Here is a 13093-nt window from a genome sequence, read left to right as displayed (position 1 = left end):
AAATGTGTGCAATCGTCACCACAATCAATTTTAGGACATTTTCATCACCTGAAAAAAAGACTGTATATCATTTAGCTACCATCCCACTGCTTTCCATCTCCTTCAGCCCTGAGCAACCACTAATGTACTTTGTGTCTCTATATTTCCCTGTTCTGGACATTTCATATGGGCGGAGTCATATAAGATGCAGTCTTTTATGACTTTTTTTCCACTTAGCATAATGTTTTCAAGGTTCATCCATGTTGTAGAATGTATTAATATTTCATTTATTTTTATGGCTGAATAATGTTCCATTGTATGGATTTACCACACTTTGCTTATCCAAATATATAGTTGGTGGGCATTTGGTTTTTTTTTTTTCCTAGCCCTGATTATTATGAATAATGCTGCTATGCATATTCATGTAAAGTTTTTTGGTAGGTGCATATTTTTATTTCTCTTGGGCATATACCTGGGAGTAGAATGTCTGAGTTATACTATAACTCTATGTTTAATTATTTGAGGAATTTCTAGAATGCTGTCCAAGGAAGATATACCATTTTACATTCCCATCAGCAGGGTATAAGTGTTTCAATTTCTCCATACCCTCCCTAACACTTGTTATAATCTGGTTCTTGATTCTAGTCATCCCTACTGGATGTGAAGTGGTATCTCATTGTGGTTTTGACTTATATTTCTCTGATAACTAATAATGTAGAGCATCTTTTCATGTATCTATTGCTATTTGTACATTTTCCCTGGAGAAATGTCTATTCAGATTCTTTTTTTTTTTTTGATTGGGTTATTTGTCTTTTTATTATTGACTGTAATACTTCCTTATATATTCCATGTGCAATTTCTTTATCAGATATGTGATTTGTGAATATTTTTTCCATTCTTTGCATTACCTTTTCACTTTCTTGGTGGCATCCTTTTAAGCACAAAAATTTTTGGTTTTGATGTAGTCCAAATTTTTTATATATATATATATATATATATATATATATATATATATATATATTGCTATGGTTTTGATATCATATCTAAGAATCTTTTGCCACATCCAAGGTCATGGAGATTTACCCCTATGTTTTCTTTTAAGAGTTTTATAGTTGTGGTTCTTACATTTTGGTCTTTGATCTATTTTGAGTTAATTTTTTGTATGTGGTGTAAGGTAAGAATTGAATTTATCCTGTCCAGTTGTTTGAGCACAGCTTGTTGGAAAGACCATTCTTTCCCCAGTTTAGTTATTTGGCACCCTCAACTCTATTCCACTGACCTATATGTCTATCCTGGTATCAGTAGCATAGTGTTGGTAACTATTGCTTCCTAACATGTTTTGATATCAGGAAGTATAAGTCTTCTTACTTTGTTCTTCTTTTCTTCTCTTCTCTTCTCTCTTCTCTTCTCTTCTCTTCTCTCTTTCTTTCATTTTATTTATTTATTTTATTTATTTTTTATTTTTTTTTGGCTACTTTGAATCCTTTGAAATTCCACATGAATTTTGGGGGCACTTGGGTGGCTCAGTTGGTTAAGCATCCAATTCTTGGTTTTGGCTCAGGTCATGATCTTATGGTGTGTGAGTTCGAGTCCCACATTGGGTTCTGTGCTGACAGTATGGAGCCTGTTTGACATTCTCTCTCTCCCTCTCTCTCTGCCCCTCCCCTGCTCAATTTCTCTGTCTCTCTAAAATAAATTAATAAACTAGAAATTCCATATGAAATGTAAAATCACCTTATCAGTTTCTAAGAAGACAGGTGGGATTCTGATATGGATTATGCTGAAACTGTGGGGTAGATTCTTAAAAGCTAAAATGCAGAGGTTTGAAGCTTCATCACCCACAGTGATTTTTCTGAGAAATTTCATTTTATATTTAAAAAAATTTTTCTTGTAGTAAAAAACACAGACATAGAAAACTGCATAAAACAAATATATATCTTAATGAGTAACAAAGCAAACACTTTTGCAACTACCATTCAGTAAAAAAGTAAAACTTTACTAATCACATGGAAGTCTCTTGATGTGTGATTGGAAATTACAACCTTCCACCCCCAGTAACTATTATCCTGACTTTACATTACACTTCCTTACTTTTCCTCGTAGTTTTATCACGCTCATATGCATCCCTAGAAATTACCACAGGGCCTTGCATTAAATAAATGGATATGTTTTTAAGTCTCTTTTAATCTAGAAAGTCACTCTTCTTTTCCTTTATTTTCCTTACAACTTACCTGTTGAACAATGAGGGTATTTGATGCAAGTTTATTGTAGTCTAGGTTTTGCTGATTGTATTCTCTTGATGCAGGTTAAAAGATTCCTCTGTTCTCTGTATTTCTTGTAAATTGGAAGTTGGATCCAGAGGCTTGATCATATTCATGTTTTATCTCTTTGGCAACACTGTAGGTGTTGGTAAGTATTTTCATCGGGAGACACAGAATATATTGTTGTCTCTCTTTTTGCGATGTTAGTATCTGTTGGTGCTCGATGCCTAACTCCATTAATTCACTGTATAGTATAAAATGATGATATTCTAATTTTATCACTACTTTTTATTATTAGGTTAGAATAGCTTTATAAAAGGTATACTACCTCATCTACTATTTTATATTCTGATATAATTCTTAGGGAGAAGGAAGGATAAATGCAAGATTTTTCCATTTTCTCTTTTTTTTAATGTGTATTTATTTTTGAGAGAGAGAGAGAGAGAGAGAGAGAGAGAGAGAGAGAATGAGCAGGGTAGGGGCAGAGAAAGAGGGAGACCCAGAATCCAAAGCAGGCTCCAGGCTCTGATCTGTCAGCAGAGTCCTATGTGGGGATTGAACTCACAAACTGTGAGATCATGACCTGAGCAGAGGTCGGATGCTTAACCAACTGAGCCACCCAGGTGCCCCCCCCCGCCTTTATTTAACCAATTTTTAAAATATGAATTTATTCCCTATCCTCTTCTAAGGAAACCAAACAGATTATCTTAATATTATTGTAATAATATTATGATACACTTATGGATTTAAATACATTCTGAGTTTCAATCAACCGTAATTGTCCTTTTTGAGATCATTCCATGTTTTGTTCTTCAAGCTGACTTCTAAGTATGTTCCTAGTGATCTTTAATAATTTGCTCTCTGTCTGGTGTGACAAAATGTTTCAGGGTGGTCTTGGACATTTCTTACCCTAAACATGGACTCAACCAAGAAATTTTGCTTTCTTTTAGCGGGAAATCTTATTGTAAGACAAAATGTGAATGCTATGGAAAATCATTGTTTTTTGCTTGGCCAGTGTTTTGAGGCTTGTTTGGTGGAAAGAGTTAAAAAATTTTTATCCTGTGTGTGAGTGTGTATCAAAGGTCAATTTATAATTCGTTCTACAAGGAACTCTATATATATTGTTCACCACCAATCCCTACGTCAATGTCTTCCTAGTATTTGGTTTATCTGAAACACACTCAGTAGATTTCTCAAAGGGATCTTGGGAACATTTTCCCTGAGTTCTTGCATTTTGGTAAAAGTTTGTATGCGTCCTTTAAACCTGAAAGTGAGGTCTTGGGATATAAAAACCCCTGAGTACTAATTTTTTTTTCTTTTTGACTATTCTAAAAACATTACTCAATTTTCTTCTGTCATAAAATATTAGTTTTGAAAAATCTGATAATAATCTAATTCTTCCCTTATTAGTCTTGCTTTTTGGCCTAGCTGTCCAAAGGATTTTTTATTCTTCTTTAAAGTCCAGTCATTTTGGTAGACTCTTTTGGTATCGAGCATTCTGGGTCAGTATTCTCAGTAGTCTCAGTGATTTGCTTGTTTGTAGGTAGCTTCAAATAGCTTAAGTTCAGAAGAGTTTTCTTGATTTAGATTTTTTGTCGTTTTCTCTTTCCCCTTGATTTGGTTTTCTTCTTCAGGGACTCGTATTATCTGTGTGCTGATTCTTCTGTGTCTTTCTTTAACACTTGTCACTTAAAAAATCCTTTTGTTCTCCTTTTCCTTTGATTTTTGATTTTTAATTTTTTTCTCTTCCTTACTTTTTACTTCTCTTGAGGAATGATCTGTATGTTTGCTTGCTCTTGGTCTGTTTAGTTTAGTCTTCATTTCTGATATGATTCTTTTTCTTTTCTCAATTCTGTTTCTTAATTTTGAAGAACTTCTAATTCTGGTTGTGTTGCTTTATTTCTCATTGAGGTGCCAGGAATACAAATATGAAAAGAGATAGTCCCTGCCTTTGATAAGTCCACACTTTGACATTTGAGATAATTACAATAGATTGTAATACATGCACTACACAAGCAGAGTATACAGATAGTCCAAAGAAAGGGATGAACAATTTGAAGAAATTTAAGTTCTTGAGTCCTATGTTTAAATCACCAAAGTATAGTGTTTTACACCCTGTATAACAAATTCCAGTGAGGTTAAATTATCTTTATTGTCTATCAATAATCCATCTCAGCATAAGGCCATTAGTGTATGTGTTGTTTAGCTTTAAATGGTGTTTTAAAATATAAACATAGACGTTCTAGCTGGAGCAGCAAGATTCAATAAATGCCACAGCTCATTGATATGTAACACCACTGCCATGGTTTTTTGCTCTCCAGGAAGCTGACTCTGAGATGGGGGTTAGTGTCCAGGATATTTGTTAAGTAGTGCGCTTGGCATCAATGTCTGTAAAATGTGGAGGAAAAAAGCAGGATTGGGTAGAGGTAGAAGCTGAGCTGTGATGCAGGCCTAACAACCTCATGGGGAATTGAAATTGCCTGTCAAAGTTGTTCTAGACTGTGTCAAAATGGTCTCCTTGATACCTCTGTCTCCATCAGTCATTGGATGTTGGCTGTCCACGGAAGGGTGTGATCACGGGTGAGACAGCTTTCCGCTGCCAAATTGTTCCTGCAGGGGCTGGGGACTGACAGCACTCCCAGAAATCGGGGCAGTAGGTCCCATCATAAAGGGGGAAAGGGGAGGCACGTCTCCAGGTGCAACACACAATACCATGAAGGACTTACCAAGGAGGCATCATAATCTGACCTAGTATCTCTTACATATCTTACCCACCTCAAAAGTATAAAACAGTTGAAAATGAAAGATTATGAGTGTGCTTTTCAAAAGAAATGTTAGTATCTGTGATTCCTCTCTCCTTTCCACTTCGTCTCAAATCCAAGATAGTGGGGCTGCAACAGGACTGGGTACAGAGAGTTCCACGTGTCCACTACAGATACATCATTGCCGCTCACACCCTCGTGGACAATCTATACATTGAGATATGGGCCAACAAGTCAGTTTAATGGAGGAATGAAAGCAATGGCTTCTGTGGGCAATCTGCACTCAGAGTGACTCGGTGAGGGTTTCTCAGTTGTGGGGAGCCTGTAATAGAGTCAGTACGGCTTTCTAAAGATTTTTATGAAGAACAGCTGGAGAAAAGAAGAGATCTTAGCAGAAAGAAGGTGCACGTTGGCTAAAGAAGGAGATGTAAGTGAATAACTGGGGATAATGCACCACCCACATCACAGAAATAGTTGATTAAAGATTATCACACAGAAAGGAGAGGGGTCCCCCAACCCATGCAAAGCCCCATTCAAAGGCCCTGGTTTAAGCACCTGCAAGGACCAGACAGCAGGATAAATAGCCACTGTGCTAGTCAAGTAAAAATTTTCTGCTCCTCTCTATTCCTTCTTTCCTCTACTCCAAAGCTGGAGATGCCATCCTTGAGATTAGCAGTTAGGGAAGGAATACACAATGCTGTGTACGAAATGTACAATAGGAAAGGACGAGTGCTCCAACAGCACCAGCTTTCTTGACTTCAGGACTTCATCTGCAATTGTCCTGAGCTTGTGGAGGGAGTTAAGTTGTAATTTAACTCCAAAGTAAGATCACTTTCATTTCATGGAACTGGAAATTTTTACTTATTAAAATGCGACTTTTTAAAATTGGAAGTTACCTGAAGATTCATAGAACTTGCCCTAAATTTCATCCAAGTGAAGAACCGGACCCAGAAAAAATTCAAGGTATACTGGAAAATAATAAAATTTCCATATCTGTATATCCCATAGTATATCTGCCTAGCTAAATTTCTAGACTCTTCACAGTTTTGCCATTACTAAGTTGTTGTTTCTAATTTATTTAAGTAAATTCAACTCAAGGGCTTTCTGAATCCTCAAAGAAAAATTATATACTACTTGTATAACTAATTAGAATAGACTTTCATATTTTTCTAAAGAAGCCAAGTTTTGCTTTTATTTCCTCATTTTCCGAATGTGCCATAACGCTGGATGTTAGCCCATTTTGGAAGCAGGACAACTCGAGGCCAGAAAGTTCCACAGTGTCACAGAAATGAAAAAGGATGTTGGAGAAAGGCAACTGTTAGTCTGAGTGTTTAGTGAGCCTTGGGACTGGAAATGTCACTAAACATTCAGGACTGTAAGCTGTCATGGTTTTATCTTTCCTGGAAAACATTTATAACCTGGTAATATCACTAACTTAAAATCTATTTTCACTTGTTCCTATATTTTAAGGCTCAAGTTAAATTACATCTCTGCTCTGAAACCCAAACCTGTCAAGCACGCCCTGATTTTTTTCTTCTATTTGATGTGGTACTTATATGGTCCTTGACACAGATGGAGTCCTACTTCAAGTTAAAATTTTAAGTTAAAATGTTATTTTTATCAAAGCATATGTGTATATAGTTTAAAGAGTCAAATAATACTGTAGTGCTAATAATAAAAGAAGCATTCTTTTGCTCCGTCTTTCTCACCCTTCCCTACCCTCAAATCCCTCTCCCCAGAGGGAAACAATTACAATTCTTTTAAATGTTTTCTTTTGTGGTTATTTTCATATTTGAATATAACATATATAAGTTGTTATTTCTGGATTTTTTTTCAATGTCAGACTATTATTTTATTTCCTACTATAGGAGATGAGGTTTAGCTTTCATACTAAACCCACACCTCACCTCTAATTTCAGACCTCCTCACATCCTACCTATAGTATGTGTACAATAGTTTTTACTAAATAAATTTTCAGAATTTATTTAATACAACTATGTAAATATTGTTTGTCGCTATAGCTCTAAAGTGTTGGGCAGAAAAAAAGAAATCGCTCTAACTTTTTTGAGTAGAGTAAGTTTAATGTAGGAAGAAAAATCATTGGAAATGCATGTATTGCAGAAAATCTGCTTCCAATTAGCTGCCTGAAACTCTGAAGTTGATGAGTCTTAGAGACTACTTTTCTGGAAGTTGCTGCTGCTGCTAACAATCACAGATGTGTATACACCTGATAACAGAGTTCCAGAATATACGAAGCAAAAATTGACAGGGTTAATAGAAGTAGACAATTCCACAGTAATATCTGGAGATTAAAACATCCCTTTTTTAAAATTGAAAAAACTAAGCAAGTATGCAGCAAAGAAAGAAGACCTGAACAACTATCATGTGTCTTGACTTAGTTGTAGTTTCTAGGATACTACACTAACAATGGCAGAAAACACAGATTTTTATCGCTACACTGATCAAGTAAGAAAGAGAGAAGACAGAAATTATTCATATCAGCAGTGGAAGAGGGGACATCACTACAGAACTTATAGATATTGAAAAGATAAAAAGGAAATATTAACAACTTCATGCCAGTAAATCTAACAAACTAGATGAAAAGGATACATTCTTTAAACAATGTAAATTATTATAAAATAATTAGAAATAGGAAACAGATTACCAAAATAGGAGTAGCTCTATCTATATTACAGAATATATATATTTGAATATATGTATATTCAAAACTTGAATAATCTACATCAATTAAAGAAATATAATTTATAATATAAAATTTCTCATATAGGAAACTCCAGTCCTAGATGACTGCTATTAAATATTAAAAAAAATAAAGCTACACTTATAAAAGTATTTCAGAAAATAGAGGAGGAAAATGTTCTTTTCAATTTATTTTATGAAATCAGTATTACCCTGTTAGTGAAAGCAGATAAAAATGTCATAAAATAGAAAACTACAGAGCAGTATTCTTAATGAACATAGATAAAAGAATCCTTCATAAAATTAGTAAATTGAATTTAAAATAGTACTTGCAAAAAATAACACATGACCATAAGTTTCATTCCAGGAGTGCAAGGTTGCTTTAATATTTGAAAATAAATTAATACAATTCACCTTATTGACAGAAAAAAAGGAGAAGAAAACATAATCACTTCAAAAGTGAAGAAAAATATTTGACAAAATTCAACATCCATTCATGATTTAAAGAAATCTCAACAAATGATGAACAGAAGGAAAATTTCTGAAACTGATTAAGACTATCTTCAAAAAATCTACTGCAGGGGAGCCTGGGTGGCTCAGTCAGTTAAGTGTCTGACTCTGACTCAGGTTATAATCTCATGGTTCATGGGTTCCAGTCCCACATCAGGCTCTGTGCTGCCAGTTTGGAGCCTGGAGCCTGCTTCAGATTCTGTGTCCCCCTCTCTCTTTGCCCTTCCCCTGCTTGTGTTCTGTCTCTCTCTCTCTCAAAAATAAATAAACATTAAAAAATTTAAAAAATCAACTGGAAACATCATATGCAATGATGAAAGGTTCAGTGCTTTCTACCTTAGATCAAGCATAGGCAAGCATTTCTATTTCAATACTTCTGTGTATCACCAATTCCAATCATGTAAAATATATTCAATTCCTTGTCTTATTTAGATGGTGACTCATTTAGCTTTTCATCACTCATCAGCATGTGTTTATGGAGGACATACTCTGTGTCAGGTGCTGGGTCAGGCACAGAGGATGCGAGTTTGAATAAGACATGAGCTTGACCCTCAATCACCCACAGACCACTATGCAGTCTGATAAGACAAACGCAGAATTATATACACGTTTCCTTGGCGGCACAGAAGACTGGCTAGTCTGCTGTGAGCTGAGCATGGGGTCTACGGAGGGCTTGATTTTGAACCATGTTCTAGGTGGTCTGGCATGGGGTAGACATGCCCAACACGGGGGCTGGAATGTCCCAAAGCATGGAGCTGTGCCAGAGGCCTGGTTTGCTCTGTAATAGTGATACCTAGTATGGCTGGGGTAGGAGGTGTAGGTAGAAATTGGCATGATATGAAACCAGAGCACCAGCAAGAGGGTACTAGTTGTGAAAGATTAGATATAATTTTCAAGGTAATGAGGATTTTAAAATAGGAAAGTGACAAGGTCAGATTTGTGTTTTATTAAGACCCTTAATTAAGGGTACGGCGCTCAAGTTGGATTGCAGAGGGAGAGATACTGGAACCTTTTGCAAGAACCTCAGGGAGATGAAGAGCGGCATATTTGGAAGAGTAGGGAAGGGGAGGTGGGATACATTCATTTAGCAGGACCTTGGGAAATATGACATTTAGCAAGTGAGGGAGAAAAAGCATTAAAGGATGGTTCTTGGAGTTCTGACTTGGGTCACCAGATGGATAATAGATCCATTAACCAAAACTGGGTATACAGGAGAACATTTGCTTTGATGAGTGACAAAGACACTGAGTTGAGTTTTGGAAATGTTGAATTTGAGATGTCTGTGGGTCACCCAGAGAGAAATGTCCAGAATACCAATAAAAATACACGCTTCTTACATAAACCCAGAATCATGAACTGGAGATTATCTATTTATGACGAAGTCATCATCATATATACAGTGTTTAAAGTTATTGGATCAGATGAATTTGCCCAGTGTGAGAATGAAGAGTGAAAAGTACAGTGCATAGAAATGGAATATTGTGAATAGTAACATGTAGAGTGGATATGGAGCTTCTTTGCACAGTTGGGCAGGTTGTGCACGGCACATTTCCAGGCACTGATCATATCAATGTCCAGGGGAAGGGCAAACTCTGGAGTTGTGTAGCGCACAGCCTATGTGGCTATCAATAGCAACTGGTCGAGGAGAAGACTGTGTAAGGCTAGGAAAGTATTAGAGATAGGAGCAGAAAGAGGAAAGAAAGTGACACAAACCATAGAAGCAGAACGTTTCTCTTGGAGTAGGCAGCAAGAAACTATGTCTGAAAGCTCTGAAGAAATCTAGTAGGTTAATCTTAAGGGTTTGCTCGATAGGAGCTCTTTGGTGACTTTCGGGGGAGAGGTTTCCACGCACTGGTGGGGACAAAAGTTTCTAACTCCAAGGGTGGCCGTGTAGGTGAGGATGAGACCCTGAAGACTAGAATGCAGACCAGTCAACAGTGTTGAGTGTGAGGAAGAGCGGGGGGAGAGCCCAACATCCCGCGAGGCTTCGTTCTGTCCTGGTTGTAATTCGGTGTGTACAGCAGAGAGGAGCCAGAGTGGAGGATGGGCTGGTAAGAAAGGAAGGAGGTGCTGCAAAGGGTACTTTGGCAGGAAAAGTGAGAAAGAGGGAGGAGCACTGAGGTGCAAACAAAATAATAATGGAAATGCAGCCATCCCCATCACCCCAAATAAGGTCTTTTCCCTCCAGGCCTGGGAAGCTGGAGAAGGCTGGTTTATTTCAGGAGTATATGAGGAGTGTGTGAGGGAGGGGGATGGAGCCCATCGTGCTGTGGGCACAGGGGGAGGGGCAGATGACCTTACATGGCAGCTTTGTCAAATGACTGTCCCAGGAGAACACTGCCAACCACACGTGAGAGGCAGGCCTCCCATCAGCTAATGGGAGGGTCTGCAGGGCTCTCCCTGGCTCAAGAACTTGTTCTCTCCTAGCCCCACATCAACCTCCACTCACCTTGTCCCCTCCCTCCACCATGCCCTCCTTGCCTCTCTGGCTGGGGGTCCGCAGTTCGTCAAGAACTTATGAAGAGCCCATCAGGTGCCAGGCGCTACTCTAGGCACTGGAGTTCTAGCCAAAATATTCCTATATTCTAGGGAGGGTTGGCTGTTGAAAACACCAATATAAACCATGGCAGATAGTGATAAGAGCTATGTACTAAGTACAATAAATGGAGGTGGGAGCGATAGAGTGATGTCGGGGTGGGGAGTGGGCTTCTCTGGTTGATGACATTTGAACAGAGACATGGGTAGGGAGAGAGTGGGTCAGGAGGAAATGGACCCATGCAGAGGACACAGGAGGTGCAAAGGCCATGGGGTGCACATATGCTTGAGCTTCAGGGAACAGCGGCAGCTGGGGAGCATCTGGTCACACACAGTGTGGGGGGCTGGGGTGAGGAGTATGGATTTGACCCAGATGGAAGGGAAGCTATTAAATGGTGTTTCTTTAAAGGCTTTCTGTGCTGTGGGAAGAAAACACCGTCAACTGGGAACAGTGAGAACAGTTAGGAGGTGCCAATGATGGCAAGCAGAAGGTCATTATTTGTGTTAAGTCCCTTGCTCTAGACTTCCTGCTCTGGCTCAGCACTTTGTTAACGTAAGATTTTAAATTTATTTTTCCATTTTTTCCTGCCTGTGGATTGTCCTGGTCAAGAGGTCCTGAAGGTCATCTGGCAGTATCCAAAAGTGCTTCATGGGGAAGATTCGAACCCAGGACTCTGCTGGAAGAAACCAGTAGGAAATATGACACCAGGCTATAACATGGGGATTAATGAAAGTCATTAAATTATCTTCATACTGGCCCATTATATGGATGCACTATGATTTAGTCAAGCATTTTCTGTATTTTAAGGCATTTTATAGCATAGCAAGTTGATTAAATAGGTACTATTCTGGGGATGTGATCCAAGTGCATATTTATTTTTGTGTCCCAAGGTTTTCCACCATCCTATGGCAGGACCTGTGATGTCTCTGATATTTCCTAGGTGATGGAAGGTCCTCAGACTTTCTGTTTGATAATTACAATATTCAGTCTAGTGGATATTTCAACACCCTTGCATTGGACTTAGAATTAAATCTCTTTTACCCGCTGGTAACAGGCAAGAAGGTGCAGTGTGGAAAATGAGGGTGGCATCTCCTTGCGGTGCATTTTGGACCTGGAGCCCTTCCTGGTCTCATCCAAGGGTCCCTGCTCTGCTGAGGGTCTTTCTGAGTCCACCCCTCACCATGCCCCATCTCACCTGGACTATCTTTGTTCCCTCATCCTATGACAGGTGTCCTCTTGGGAAAGATCCTATTAAAAATGACCCCAGGTCCCATTCCTTCTCAGGATGCCACGTATAATCTTTGGGCCTCAGGTGGCTCGGATGAGACATAACTCCCTGTTCAAGCCTCGGCATTGCATGCACTTAGCTCTCTTTCGTGAATACCCAACAGGGGAAAGACTGGGCCATTCACGGACATGCTGAGTTTTACATTCCCACGAGATGTGTAGGAGAGTTACAGTTAATCTCTATACCCACCAACACTTGCTGTAGTGTCTTTTTAATTTTCACCATTCTCATGGGTGTGTAGTATCACACCGAGATTTTAATTTTCCTTTCCTTAATGACTGATGATGTGGCAATTTTTTGTTATAGTCATAGGGTGGAAGGGTAGGGATGCAGAAGTTTTGCGCATCCTGTTTAGGGTGAGGGGGCACAGAAATGCTGTTAGAACTGTAGGCTGGAAGGCTCAGGACGAGTAGGTGAGGGAGGAGCGGACCATGGGGTACGTGGTGGGAGGTGCAGACCTTCACAGTGTGTGTTAGCAGGACACCTTGCAGGGAGGACTCATGACCTGGGGAACCAGGGAGACCTCACTGGCCACCAGTGGGGACCCAGGGGACAGCACAAAGGCTAGACTCCTCTCTGCCTCTGCTCTGAAGATACGTGGAAGAAGTAGAGGAGAATCCCACTGGAGAAGAATCATCCCCCATAGAGAATTCTTCCCAAACTTTGAATTGACTGAATATTCACTTGAAAGAGAGTGCTTTAATCTGATGGAATGAACACAGTGAAGGGGATGGACAGGGGTGGGAAAGATATGACAGGAAAGGGGACATTGTTGGTGGCTGGGTACTATGTGGCCCAGGTCATGATGGATTCATGAATATGTCATCCAGTTTATGCCCGTGTCAGGGATGGGCATCACTGCTGATCAATTCAGAGCATATTCTCAAATATCCCTAAACTCCTTTTATAGGTCTATAGTTAAACCCTCTTTTCCCATCTGATACTTGTGCAATTGTTTGGATTCTAAGTCAAGAGTCTTACGATTGGATTTTGTGTTTATCTTGCTGAATTTGGACTTTATTTGAACCTGCTAAAGGCCTTCCATATTCTGATTTTC

The sequence above is a fragment of the Puma concolor genome, chromosome A2 (genome assembly GCF_028749965.1).
Source record: "Puma concolor isolate L17-30 chromosome A2, mPumCon1.1.hap2, whole genome shotgun sequence".
NCBI lineage: Eukaryota > Metazoa > Chordata > Mammalia > Carnivora > Felidae > Puma > Puma concolor.
The sequence above is the reverse complement of the archived record's forward strand: the minus strand, read 5'-3'. Positions refer to the sequence as shown.